This window comes from Mustela erminea, chromosome 3 (genome assembly GCF_009829155.1).
Source record: "Mustela erminea isolate mMusErm1 chromosome 3, mMusErm1.Pri, whole genome shotgun sequence".
NCBI lineage: Eukaryota > Metazoa > Chordata > Mammalia > Carnivora > Mustelidae > Mustela > Mustela erminea.
Window position 1 is genome coordinate 10,135,068 of NC_045616.1, and position 12,291 is coordinate 10,147,358.

A 12,291-nucleotide genomic window follows, 5' to 3' on the forward strand; every position below is an offset into this window, starting at 1 on the left:
AAGCAGCTGCCTTAGGATCAGGTCATAATACCAGCATCCTGGGATCGAGTCCCACACTGGGCTCCTTGCTCAGCCTGGAGCCTGCTTCTCCCTCTGCCTCTGCCTGCCTTTCTGTCTGCCTGTGCTCGCTCTCTCCCCCTTTCTCTCTTTGATAAATAAATAAAATCTTTAAAAATAAATAAAAAAATGGTGCTGGGCAAACTGGACAGCTATATGGAGAAGAATGAAACTCAACCATTCTCTTACACCGTACACAAAGATCAACTCAAAATGGATAAAAGACCCCAATGTGAGACAGAAATCCATCAGAATCCTAGAGGAGAACATAGGCAGTAATCTCTTCAATATCAGCCACAGCAACTTCTTTCAAGATATGTCTCCAAAGACAAAGGAAACAAAAGCGAAAATGCACTTTTGGGACTTCATCAAAATCAAAAGCTTCTGCACACAAAGGAAAGAGTCAAAAAAACAGAGAGACAACCCACGGAATGGGAGAAGATATTTGCAAATGACAGTACAGACAAAAGGTTGATATCCAGGATCTATAATGAACTCCTCAAACTCAACACACATGAAACAGGCAAATATATCAAAAAATGGGAAGAAGATATGAACAGACACTTCTCCAATCAAGACATACAAATGGCTATCAGACACATGAAAAAATGTTCATCATCATTAGCCCTCAAGGAGATTCAAGTTAAAACCACATTGAGATACCACATTACACCAGTTAGAATGGCCAAAATTAACAAAACAGGAAACAATATGTGTTGGAGGGGATGTGGAGAAAGGGGAAGCCCTCTTCCACTGTTGGTGGGAATGCAAGTTGGTGCAGCCTCTTTGGAGAACAGTGTGGAGATTTCTCAAGAAATTAAAAATAGAACTTCCCTATGACCCTGCCATTGCACTCCTGGGTATTTACCCCAAAGATACAGATGTCGTGAAAAGAAGGGCCATCTGTACCCCCAATGTTTATAGCAGCAATGGCCATTGTCACCAAACAATGGAAAGAACCGAGATGCCCTTCAACGGACGAATGGATAAGGAAGATGTGGTCCATATACTATGGAGTATTATGCCTCCATCAGAAAGGATGAATACCCAACTTTTGTAGCAACATGGACGGGACTGGACGAGATTATGCTGAGTGAAATAAGTCAAGCAGAGAATGTCAATTATCATGGTTTCACTTATTTGTGGAGCATAACAAATATCATGGAGGACAAAGTTTGTTAGAGAGAAGGCAGTTGTGGTAAATTGGAAGGGGAGGTGAATCATAAGAGACTATGGACTCTGAAAAACAGTCTGAGGGGTATGAAGTGGTGGGGGTGTGAGAGGTTGTGGTACCAGGTGGTGGGTATTATAGAGGGCACGGATTGCATGGAGCACTGGGTGTGGTGAAAAAATAATGAATATTGTTTTTCTGAAAATAAATAAATTGAAAAAATTTTTAAAAATACATGGAAACCAAAGATAATGAAGACGCATTGGTCTAAAACCTATAGGATACAGCAAAGGCAGTCTTAAGACCCAAGTCCTAAGGGGGAAATATATAGACATCCAAGTCTCACTAAAAATAAATAAATAAATAAATAAAAATCCCATTTATACCAACTGTCTTTACACGTGAAAAATCTGAAAGATCTAGAAAATCAACAACAAATTAAGCCCACTCCACACTAATTAAAGAAAATAATCAAGATTGCAGCAGAGATCAATGCGTTAAAAACCATATATGATAGAACACATCAACAAAACCAGAAGCTGCTTTTTTGAAGGAATTATGGAGGGCACATATTGCATGGAGCACTGGGTATGGTGAGTAAACTATGAACTCTGGAACACTGAAAAGAAATTTAAAAAAAAATTAAAAAAAAATTAAAAAGAATCAAGAAGATCAATAAAGCATTGTCCAGAGTAATCTAAAAGAAAAGAGAGAGGTCCCAAATTAATAAAATTATGCATGAAAGGGGAGAGATCATGACTAACACTAAGGAAATAGAAACAATCATCAGAAATTATTATCAGCAGCTATATGCCAACAAGTTAAACAACTAGAAGAAATGGATATATTCCAAGAAACATACAAACTTCCAAAATTGAAGCAGGAAGAAATTGACAAACCTGAAGAGACCAATATCTGGTAATAAGATTGAAGCAGTGATCAAAACCCCACCAAGCTGTGCCTGGGTGGCTGAGTGGGTTAAATCCTCTGCCTTCAGCTTAGGTCATGACCTCAGGATCCTGGGATCAAGCCCCACATCAGGCTCTGGGCTCAGCAGGGAGCCTACCTCCCTTCCTCTCTCTCTGTCTGCCTCTCTGCCTACTTGTGGTCTATGTCTGTCAAACAGATAAATAAAATATTTGAAAAAAAAATTTTAAAAAGTACAAATAAATAAATAAAAGGAAAACCTCCCACAAAACAAGAGCCTAGGTCCTAATAGATTCCCTAGGGAATTCTACCAAACAGTCAAAGAACAAATACTACCTATTATCTTGAATCTGTTTTAAAAAATAGAAATTGAAGAAAAACTTCCAGACACTTTCTATGATGCCAGCATTACCTTTATCCCAAAACAAGCAAATGCCTCATCAAAAGGAGAATTTCAGAGCAATATTCCTGATGAATATGGATGCTAATATTCTCAAAAGAATCCTAGCTAATAGGATCTCCCAGTACATTAAAAAGATTAGCTACCATGATCTGCTGGGGTTTATCCCAGGGTGGCAAGGGTGGTTCAACACTCACAAATCAATGTGATAGAACAAATCAATAAAAGAAGAGAGAAGAAAGACTTGGTCCCCTCAATTAATGCAAAAAATGCCTTTGTCAAAATACAGCAATAGTTCGTGAATAAAACTTCCAAGAATAGGGACTTCATAAAATCTGTCAATGAAAACCCAAAGCAAATATAATTCTCAGTTAGGAAAAACTGACAGCATTCCCATTAAGAGCAGGAACATGACAAAGGTAACCCCTCTTACCACTGTTGTTCAACACAGTAATAGAAATCCTAGCAACAGCAATCAGACAACAAAAATAAATAAAAGGTATTCAAATTGGCAATGAAGAAGTCAAACTCTCTCTCCTCGCAGATGACATGATACTTTATATGGAAATCCCAAACCAAAACTCCTACATCTCCTACAGGAATGCAGTAATGTGGCAGGATACAAAATGCACAGAAATCTGTAACTTACTTATACAATAACACAGAAAATATACAAAGATAAATTTGAGAATCGATTTCATTTAATATAGTACCAAGATCTATAAGATAACTTGGAATAAACTTAAGCAAAGAGGTAAAGATCTATATACAAAGAACTACAGAACACTCATAAAATAATTTGAAGAAGACACAAAAAGATGGAAAAGTATTCCATGCTAATGGATCAGAAGAATGAACCTTGTTAAAATGTCTATACTGCCCAAAACAATCTATAATTTCAATGTCATCCCAATCAGAATTCCACTGGCATTTTTCAAAGTGCTGGAACATACAATCCTAAAATCAGTGTGAAACCAGAAGAGACCCTGAATAGTGAATGAAATGTTGAAAATGAAAAACCAAGCTGGTGGCATCACGTTACCCACTTTCAAGCTTTACTACAAAGCTGTGATCACAAAGCCAGAATGGCACAGGCATAAAAACAGACACATAGACCAGTGGAACAGATTAGAGAGCCCAGATATGGGCCTCAACTCAATGGTCAAATAATCTTTGACAAATCAGGAAAAATATACAGTGGGTAAAAGACAGTCTCTTCAATTAATGGTGCTGGGAAAATTGAACAGCTATATGTAGAAGAATGAAACTCTTCTCTTCTCTTACACCATACACAAAGATAATCATGAAATGGATGAAATACCTCAATGTCAGGCTGGAGTCTATCAAAATCCTAGTGGAGAACATAGGCAGTAACTTCTTTCACATCGGCCACAGCACCTTCTTTCAATACGTGTCTCCAAAGGCAAGGAAACAAAAGCAAAAATGAACTATGGGGACTTCATCAAGATCAAAGCTTCTGCACATGAAAGAAACAGCCAACAATACAAAGAGGCAACCCACGGAATGGGAGAAGATATTCACAAATAACACTACAGACAAAAGGCTGATATCCAAGATCTATAAAGTACTTCTCAAATTCAACACCCCCAAAACAGATAATCACGTCAAAAAAATGGGCAGAAGATGTGAACAGACAGTTTTCCAAAGAAGACTTAAAAATGGCTATAAGACACAAAAAAAGGTTCAACATCACTAGGTCCAATGGAAATTCAAATCAAAATCAAATTGAGATCCCACATTACATAAGTTAGAATGGCCAGAATTAACAGGACAGGAAACAACTGTTGGTGGAAATGCAAGTTGGTGCAGCCACTTGGAAAACAGTGTGGAGATTTCTCAAAAAATTTATAAAAGGAGCTACCCTATGACCCTGCAATTGCACTACTGGGTATTTACCAGAGGATACAGATGTAGTGAAATGAAAGGCCGTTGTACCCCAATGTTCAGAGCAGTAATGGCCACAATCGCCAAATCACGGAAATAGCTTAGATGCACTTCCGAGACAAATGGATTTAAAAAACGTAGTCCATACATACAATGGAATGTTACACAGACACGAGAAAGGATTAAGACCCAGCTTTTGTATGAACATGGTTGTGAGTAGAGGAGATTATGCTAAGTGAAATACGTCAAGCAGAGAAAGTCAATTATCATATCATTTCACTTACTTGTGGAACATAAGGAATAACTTGAAGGACATTATGAAAAGGAAATAAAAAGTGAATTAGGGTAAGTCTTAGGGGGATAAGAACCATGAGACATGGAGGACTCTGAGAAACAAACTGAGGGTTTTGGAGGGGAGGCAGTGAGGGATGGGTGAGTCTGGTGTTGGGTATCAGGGAGGGCAGGTTTTGCACGGAACACTGGTGTGGAGAATAAAAAATGATTCTTGGAACACTGAAAAAATTAAATTAAAATTAAAGGAAAGAAAATTGAAGAAGTGACTTAAAAACATACATTGGAAAAGAAAAACAAATTGGGAAATATAAAGTATTTATACTTTATACAAAATATAAAAAAAAATATTTGAAATGTGAGCAGCATTTAAAAAAAAATAGAAAGAAAAAAAAAAGAATAAGAAAAGACACTGAAAAGAAAGTAAACTTATAGCCTGAAGTATAAGCAAGTCATGAGGAACACCTGGAGCTTATTTTAATATTTTTCCCCTGGTGCTGAAGTTTTATAGATCTTTGGGAAATAAGCTTATCATTCAGTTGTGCTTCCAGTCAGGTGTCCTTGATTGGTAGAGTTGTCTAAGTCCCTCAACAGGGGAATGGGCTTAATATGAGCTGGTTGGCTGCTCAGCTATTTTTCCCCGGAGTATTTCTGCTTCTCTTTAGAGGGTCAGAGGAAACATGGCAGTGAAGAAACCTCTGGCCCAGAGCATGAACATCACAGTCCCTTCTCTCCTTTGCAACAAATCTTCTAGGTCATTCTGTGTCCACTGGGGGTGTCATGGTGAGCTGCAAGCATCTCTGAGATTTGTGGGTTTGCAATTGATAGTGGCCATGGACTTACATGTGCATCCGTTATCTGCATCTCCTAAGTTACAATGAGGGGGGAACCCCAGCATCTCCTCATGGGCTACACTGCTCAAGAGCTGCCCCTGTAATGGGCACAAATATCCCCTAGGATTTAGACAGATCACGACTCCTAGTCCTTTTCAGAGTGGTCAGGCAGAGGGCAGTCTCCCTACTGGCTCAGCTCATAGTTTATGGTGTTTGGAACTGAAAATCACCTCTAGGATCATTGACCATAACCAGTTTTCCTGCTCCACGATTTGGGCGATCTATCGGATTGGGCTCCCTCATTTTCCTGAATTTCCAGGAATCCTGGAATCTCCCTCATTTTCCTCAATCTCCTGGAGATCACAAAGATCCCCCTACAGCTCTGGCTACTTGTCCCCTATACCATTTTAAAAAGGGGATGCCTCTGACTCAAATAGATTTCTAAGGGTCTCTGTCTTTTTTTATTTATTTTTTATTTTTTTGCTCCTATGTTATATCAATTTCTCTTTTTAAATTGTTTTTAATTTTTAAATTTATTTTCAGTGTACAACAATTCATTGTTAATGCATCACATGCAGTGCTCCTTGCAATAAGTGCCCTCCATAATACCCAACACCAGGCTCACCGAACCTCCAACCAACCACCCCTTCAAAACCCTCAGATTGTTCTCCAGAGTCCATAGTCTCTCATGGTTCATCTTCCCTCCGTTTCCCCCCAAATCCTTTCTCATCTCCATCTCCCCATGTCCTCCGTGTTATTTGTTATGCTCCACAAATAAGTGAAACCATATGATAATTGATTCTCTCTGCTTGACTTACTTCACTCAGCATAATCTCTTCCAGTCCCATCTCATGTTGATACAAATGTTGGGTATTCATCATTTCTGAAGGAGGCATAATACTCCATAGTGTCTATGGACCACATCTTCCATATCCATTTGTCCTTTGAAGGACATCTTGGTTCTTTCCACAATTTGGTGACTGCTATAATTGCTGCTATGAACATTGGGGTAGAGGTGGCCCTTCTTTTCACTACATCTGTATCTTTGGGGTAAATACCAGTAGTGCAATTTCAGGGTCATAGGGAAGCTCTATTTTTAATTTTTTAAGGAAATTCCACACTGTTATCCAAAGTGGCCACACCCACTTGCATTCCCACCAACAGAGTAAGAGAGTTCCCCTTTCTCTACATCCTCTCCAACACACATTGTTTCCTGTCTTGTTAATTTAATTTTGGCCATTCTAACTGGTGTAAGGTGAAACCTCAAAGTGGTTTTGATTTGTTTCTCCCTGATGGCTAGTGATGATGAGCATTTTTTCATATGTCCGTTAGCCATTTGAATGCCTTCATTGGAGAAGTGTCTGTTCATGTCTTCTGCCCATTTTTTGACATGATTATCTGTTTTATATGTGTTGAGTTTGATAAGTTATTTATAGATCCAGGATATCAGCTTTTTGTCTGTACTGCCATTTGCAAGTATCTTCTCCCGTTCTGTGGGTTGCCTCTTTGTTTTGTTGACTGTTTTTTTTTTTTTTTTTTTTTGGTGAAATCCCAAAAGTTCATTATCACTTTTGTTTCCTTTGCCTTTGGAGACATATCTTGAAAGAAGCTACTGTGGCTGATATCGAAGAGGTTATGGCCTATGTTCTCCTTTAAGATTCTGATGGATTCCTGTCTCACATTGAGGTCTTTTATCCATTTCGAGGTTATCTTTGTGTACAGTGTAAGAGAAGAGTTTCATTCTTCTTCATATAGCTCTCCAATTTTTCCAGCACCATTTATTGAAGAGACTGTCTTTTTTCCACTGTATATTTTTTCCTGCTTTGTTGAAGATTATTTGACCATAGATTTGAGGGTCCATATCTGGGTTCTCTACTCTGTTGTACTAGTCTATGTGTAGGTTTTTATGCCAGTACCATGCTGTCTTGGTGATCACAGCTTTGGAGTAAAGCTTGAAGTCAGGTAACGTGATAATGCCAGTATTGTTTTTCTTTTTCAACATTTCCTTAGCAATTCAGGGTCTCTTCTGGTTCAATACAAATTTTAGGATTGTTTGCTCCAGCTTTTTGAAAAATGCCAGTGTAATTTTGATTAGAATGGCATTGAAAGTCTAGATTGCTAGGCAATATAGATATTTTAACAATGTTTATGCTTCTGATCCATGAGAATGGAATGGTCTTCCATTTTATGTGTCTTCTATGATTTCTTTCATGAGTGTTCTGTAGTTCTTTGTATACAGATCCTTTCCCTCTTTGGTTAAGCTTATTCCCAGGTATCTTATGGTTCTTGTGCTATAGTCAATGGAAAGAATTCTCTAATTTCCCCTTCTGTATTTTCATTGTTAGTGTAAAACAAAGGAACTGGAAAAAAATAAAAAGCAACTGATTTCTGCACATTGACTTTGTATTCTACCACATTACTGAATTGCTGTATGAGTTCTAGTAGTTTCAGGTGGAGTCTTTTGGATTTTCTATATAAAGTATCATGTCATCTCTGAAGAGAGAGTTTGTCTTCTTCATTGCCAATTTGGATACCTTTTATTTGTCTTTGTTGTCTGATTGCTGTTGCTAGGACATCTAATGCTATGTTGAACAAGAGTGGTGAGAGTGGGCATCCTTGTCCTGTTCCTGATCTCAACAGGAAGGCTGTGAGCTTTTTCCCATTGAGGATGATATTTGCTGTGGGTTTTTCATAGATAGATATTATGAAGTTCAAGAATGTTCCCTCTATTTCTACACGGTGAACCGTTTTAATCAGGAATGGATACTGGATTTTGTCAAATGCTTTTCTGCATCAATCGAGAGGACCATGTCATTCTTCTCTCTTCTCTTATTGATTTGTTCTATCACATTGATTGATTTGCGAATGGTGAACCATTTTGAAACCCAGCAATGAATCCTACCTGATCAAGGTGGATAAACAATTTAATGTGCTGTTGGATCCTATTAGCTAGGATCTTGTTGAGAATATTAGCATCCATATTCATCAGGGATATTCATTTGAAACTCTTCTTTTTGGTGGGGTTTGGGGATAGGTAAAATGCTGGCCTCATTAAAAAGTGTCTGGAAGTTTTTGTTCTGCTTCAATTTTTTGAAACAGCTTCAGTAGAATAGTTTTTATTTGTTCTTTGAAAGTTTGATTGAATTCCCAGGGGAATCTGTCAGGTCCTGGGCTCTTGGTTTTTGGGAGGTTTTTGATCACTGCTTCAATGTCGTTGCTAGATATCAGTCTATTCAGGTTGCCAAATTCTTCCTGGTTCAATTTTGGAATTTTATAGTTTTCAAGGAATGATTCCATTTTATCTAGGTTGCTTAACCTTCTGGCACATAACTGCTGATAAGAATTTCGGATGATTGTTTCTATTTCCTTGGGGTTAGTTGTGATCTCTAACTTTTCATTCATAATTTTATTAATTTGAGCCTTCTCTCTTTTCCTTTGAATTAGTTTGGCCAGTGGCTCATTGATCTTATTGATTCTTCCCAAAGAGCAGCTTCTAGTTTCATTGATGTGTTCTGGTGTATTTCTAATGTTTACCTTATTGATCTGTGCTCTAATTTTTATTATTTCCCTTCTTGTATGTGGAGTTGGCTTAAGTTGTTGTTGATTCTCCAGTTCTTTAAGGTGTAGAGATGGCTGGTATATTCTGGATTTTTCCATTTTTTTGAGAGAGATTTGGATGGGTATGTATTCCTCCTTAGGACTGCCTTTGCTGTATACTATAGGTTTTGGAATGAAGTGTCTTCATTTTCATTGGTTTCCATGAATTGTGTAAGCTCTTCTTTGATTTCCTGGTTGATCCAAGCATTCTAAAGCAAGGTGTTCTTTAGCTTCCAGGTGTTTGAATTACTTCCAAACTTTTCTTTGTGGTTGAGCTCTGGTTTTGAAGCATTGTGTTCTGAGAATATTCAGGGAATAATCTCAATCTTTTGGAATCAGTTGAGCCCTGATTTGTGACCCAGTATGTGGTCTAGTCTGGAGAAGGTTCCATGTACACTCAAGAAGAATGAGTATTTTGGATTTTTTTTTTAGGGTGGAATGTTTTGTATATATCAATGAGGTCCATGTGATCCAATGTGTCATTCAATGCTCTTGTTTCTTTATTGATTTTTTGCTTGGATGATCTGTCTATTACTGAGAGTGACATGTTAAGGTCTCCTACTATTAATGTTTTCCTAGCAATATGACTCTTCATCTTGATTAACCATTTTCTTATGTAATTGGATGCTCCCATATTGGGGGCATAAATATTTACAATTGTTAGATCTTCTTTGTGGATAGTCCCTGTAAGAATTGTGTAGTGTCTCTCTGTATCTCTGACTACAGTCTTTAGTTCAAAATCTAATTTATCTGATATGTGAATTGCTACCCCGATCTTCTTTTGAGGCCCATTGACGTGAAAGATGTTTCTCCATCCCTTAACTTTCAGTCTGGATGTATCCTTAAATTCACAGTGCATTTATTGTAGACAACATATGGATGATTCCTGTCCTTTTATCCAGTCTGCAACCCTGTGTCATATTATGGGTGCATTTTGCCCATTCACATGGAGAGTGATTATTGAGAGGTATGTTTTTATTGACAGCGTCAATAAAATACTTGACCTGTCAAGTCTTTGTTTCTATAGATTGTCTCCATATTGTCTCTCAGTGATATCCTTAGTTTTTCCCCTCTCTTTTATATAACCCCTCCTTAATATTTCCTGCAGTGTCAGTTTGGTGGTCACATACTATTTTAAACATTGCTGGTCATGGAATCTCTTTATCTCTCCATCCATTTTGAATATCAGTCTTGCTGGATAAAGTATTCTTGGCTGCATGCTCTTCTCATTTAGTGCCCTGAATACATCTTGCCAGACCTTTCTGGCTTGCCAGGTTTCTGTGGATAGGTCTGATGTTATTCTGATGGGCTTTCCTCTGTACGTAAGGGATTTCTTTGCCTTAGCTGCTTTCAAGAGATTCTGTCTACAGTTATGATTCATCATTTCACTATCAGGTGTCTTGAGGTCTTACTGGGTTCTATGATCATGGGGGGAAACCTTTCTGCCTCTAGTACATGATCCAGTTTGGGAAAATTTTCATAGAGAATTTGTTCAACTATATCTTCTAGTCTTCTTTCTTTCTCCTCCCCTCAGGGATTCCAATAATTCTGACATTGGAACATTTCATGGCGTTATTTACTTCCCTAATTCTGTTTTCATGGCTTCTAAGCTGTTTGTTCCACGCTTCCTCCTGATCCTTTTTCTCTATCTGTTTGTCCTACTTATCACTAATTCTATCTTCTGCCTGAGTTACCCTAGTTGTTAGAGAATTTAGATTAGATTGGTAATCATTCAGAGCATTGCTAACATCATCTCTGGTGTCTTTCACTTCTGTCCTAATCAATTCCATTTTGTCATCAAAATCTTTCTTCAACCTAGCTATTGCCTGGATAATTATTAACCTGAATTCCCTTTTCAACATAATGTCTATGTCTATATCCAATAGCTCTGATGTAGAGGGCACAATCTTTGAATTTTTCTCCTGCTGAGCATTCCTCCTCCTAGTCATTTTGGTGAGAGATGGCTGAACGACTGTGTCGCTGAATGTATCAACCATGATGCAGGCAAGCTGCTCCCTGGAATGTTTCTGAGCAATCGAGAGTCCCCACCAAAAAGAAAGAAAAGAGAACAAAGAGAGAGAGAGAGAATGACAGGGAAAAAAAAAAGAAATATAAAATAATTGAGAAGGCCCAGCCCAAATGGGTCACAAAGATAAGGTCTATGAAGTTTACCAACAAAAACAGACAAACAAAAAGACTGAGAAAACTAAATGACAAGAGAAAAAATAATTAATTAAAGAACCCTGTCAAACTTAAACCCAAGTATAAGATTTATATACTACCAGAGCAAAAAGAAATACACAGAAACACTGACAGAATAAAAAAGATAGGATAGAAATAGGATTAGAAATTCTCAGTGTGTGAGTAGCCTGGGTCAATCAGTTTTTTAAGCCTCTGCCTTCAGATTAGGTCACAACCTCAGGGTCCTGGGATCCAGTTCCATGTCAGACTCTCTGCTCAACAGGGAGTCTGCCTCCCCCTCCTTCTCTGCCTACTTGTGATCTCTCTTTGTCAATAAATAAAATATAGTCTTTTAAAAAAAGTAAATTCTCACTGTGTGCAAGGAAGGGTATCTTGTGTCTTCCTGGACGTATCTTGATATCTCTGTTAAAGGACTCATATTTGCTAAGATAAAAGATTAAAACTGGTTTACCCATAGGGGTAGGATTGATTGGGGAAAGGGGATTACCTGGAAGCCTCTCTCTATATAACTATTTCTAAATAAATAAATGAATTAAATTAAATTAAAAAAACATTAAAAATAGAAAAGGAAAAGAAAAACACAGGTATATGTATCCAAAAAGTTCAGGTTAAAAGGTTATTATGGAATTTGATGTACTGAACATCTCATTGTGATGGTAAATAGGTTAAACGGTTATATTAAAATAAAAAAAGAAAAAGAAAAGAAAAGAACCAGAATAGTGGGAACGAATTAAAAATAAATGTTGTATTTATGAAGTAGTGGTGGTTTTCCTATTGATGATTCTTTTTTGCGGGGGAGGGGCTGGCTTTCTGTGGGAGGAGCCTGCGACCTGGTGTTTCAGGGAGTGTTGCTAGAGTTAAGTCCTCTTCCCCCATCAAGGAGCTGGGCTCTAAGGAAACCACTTTTT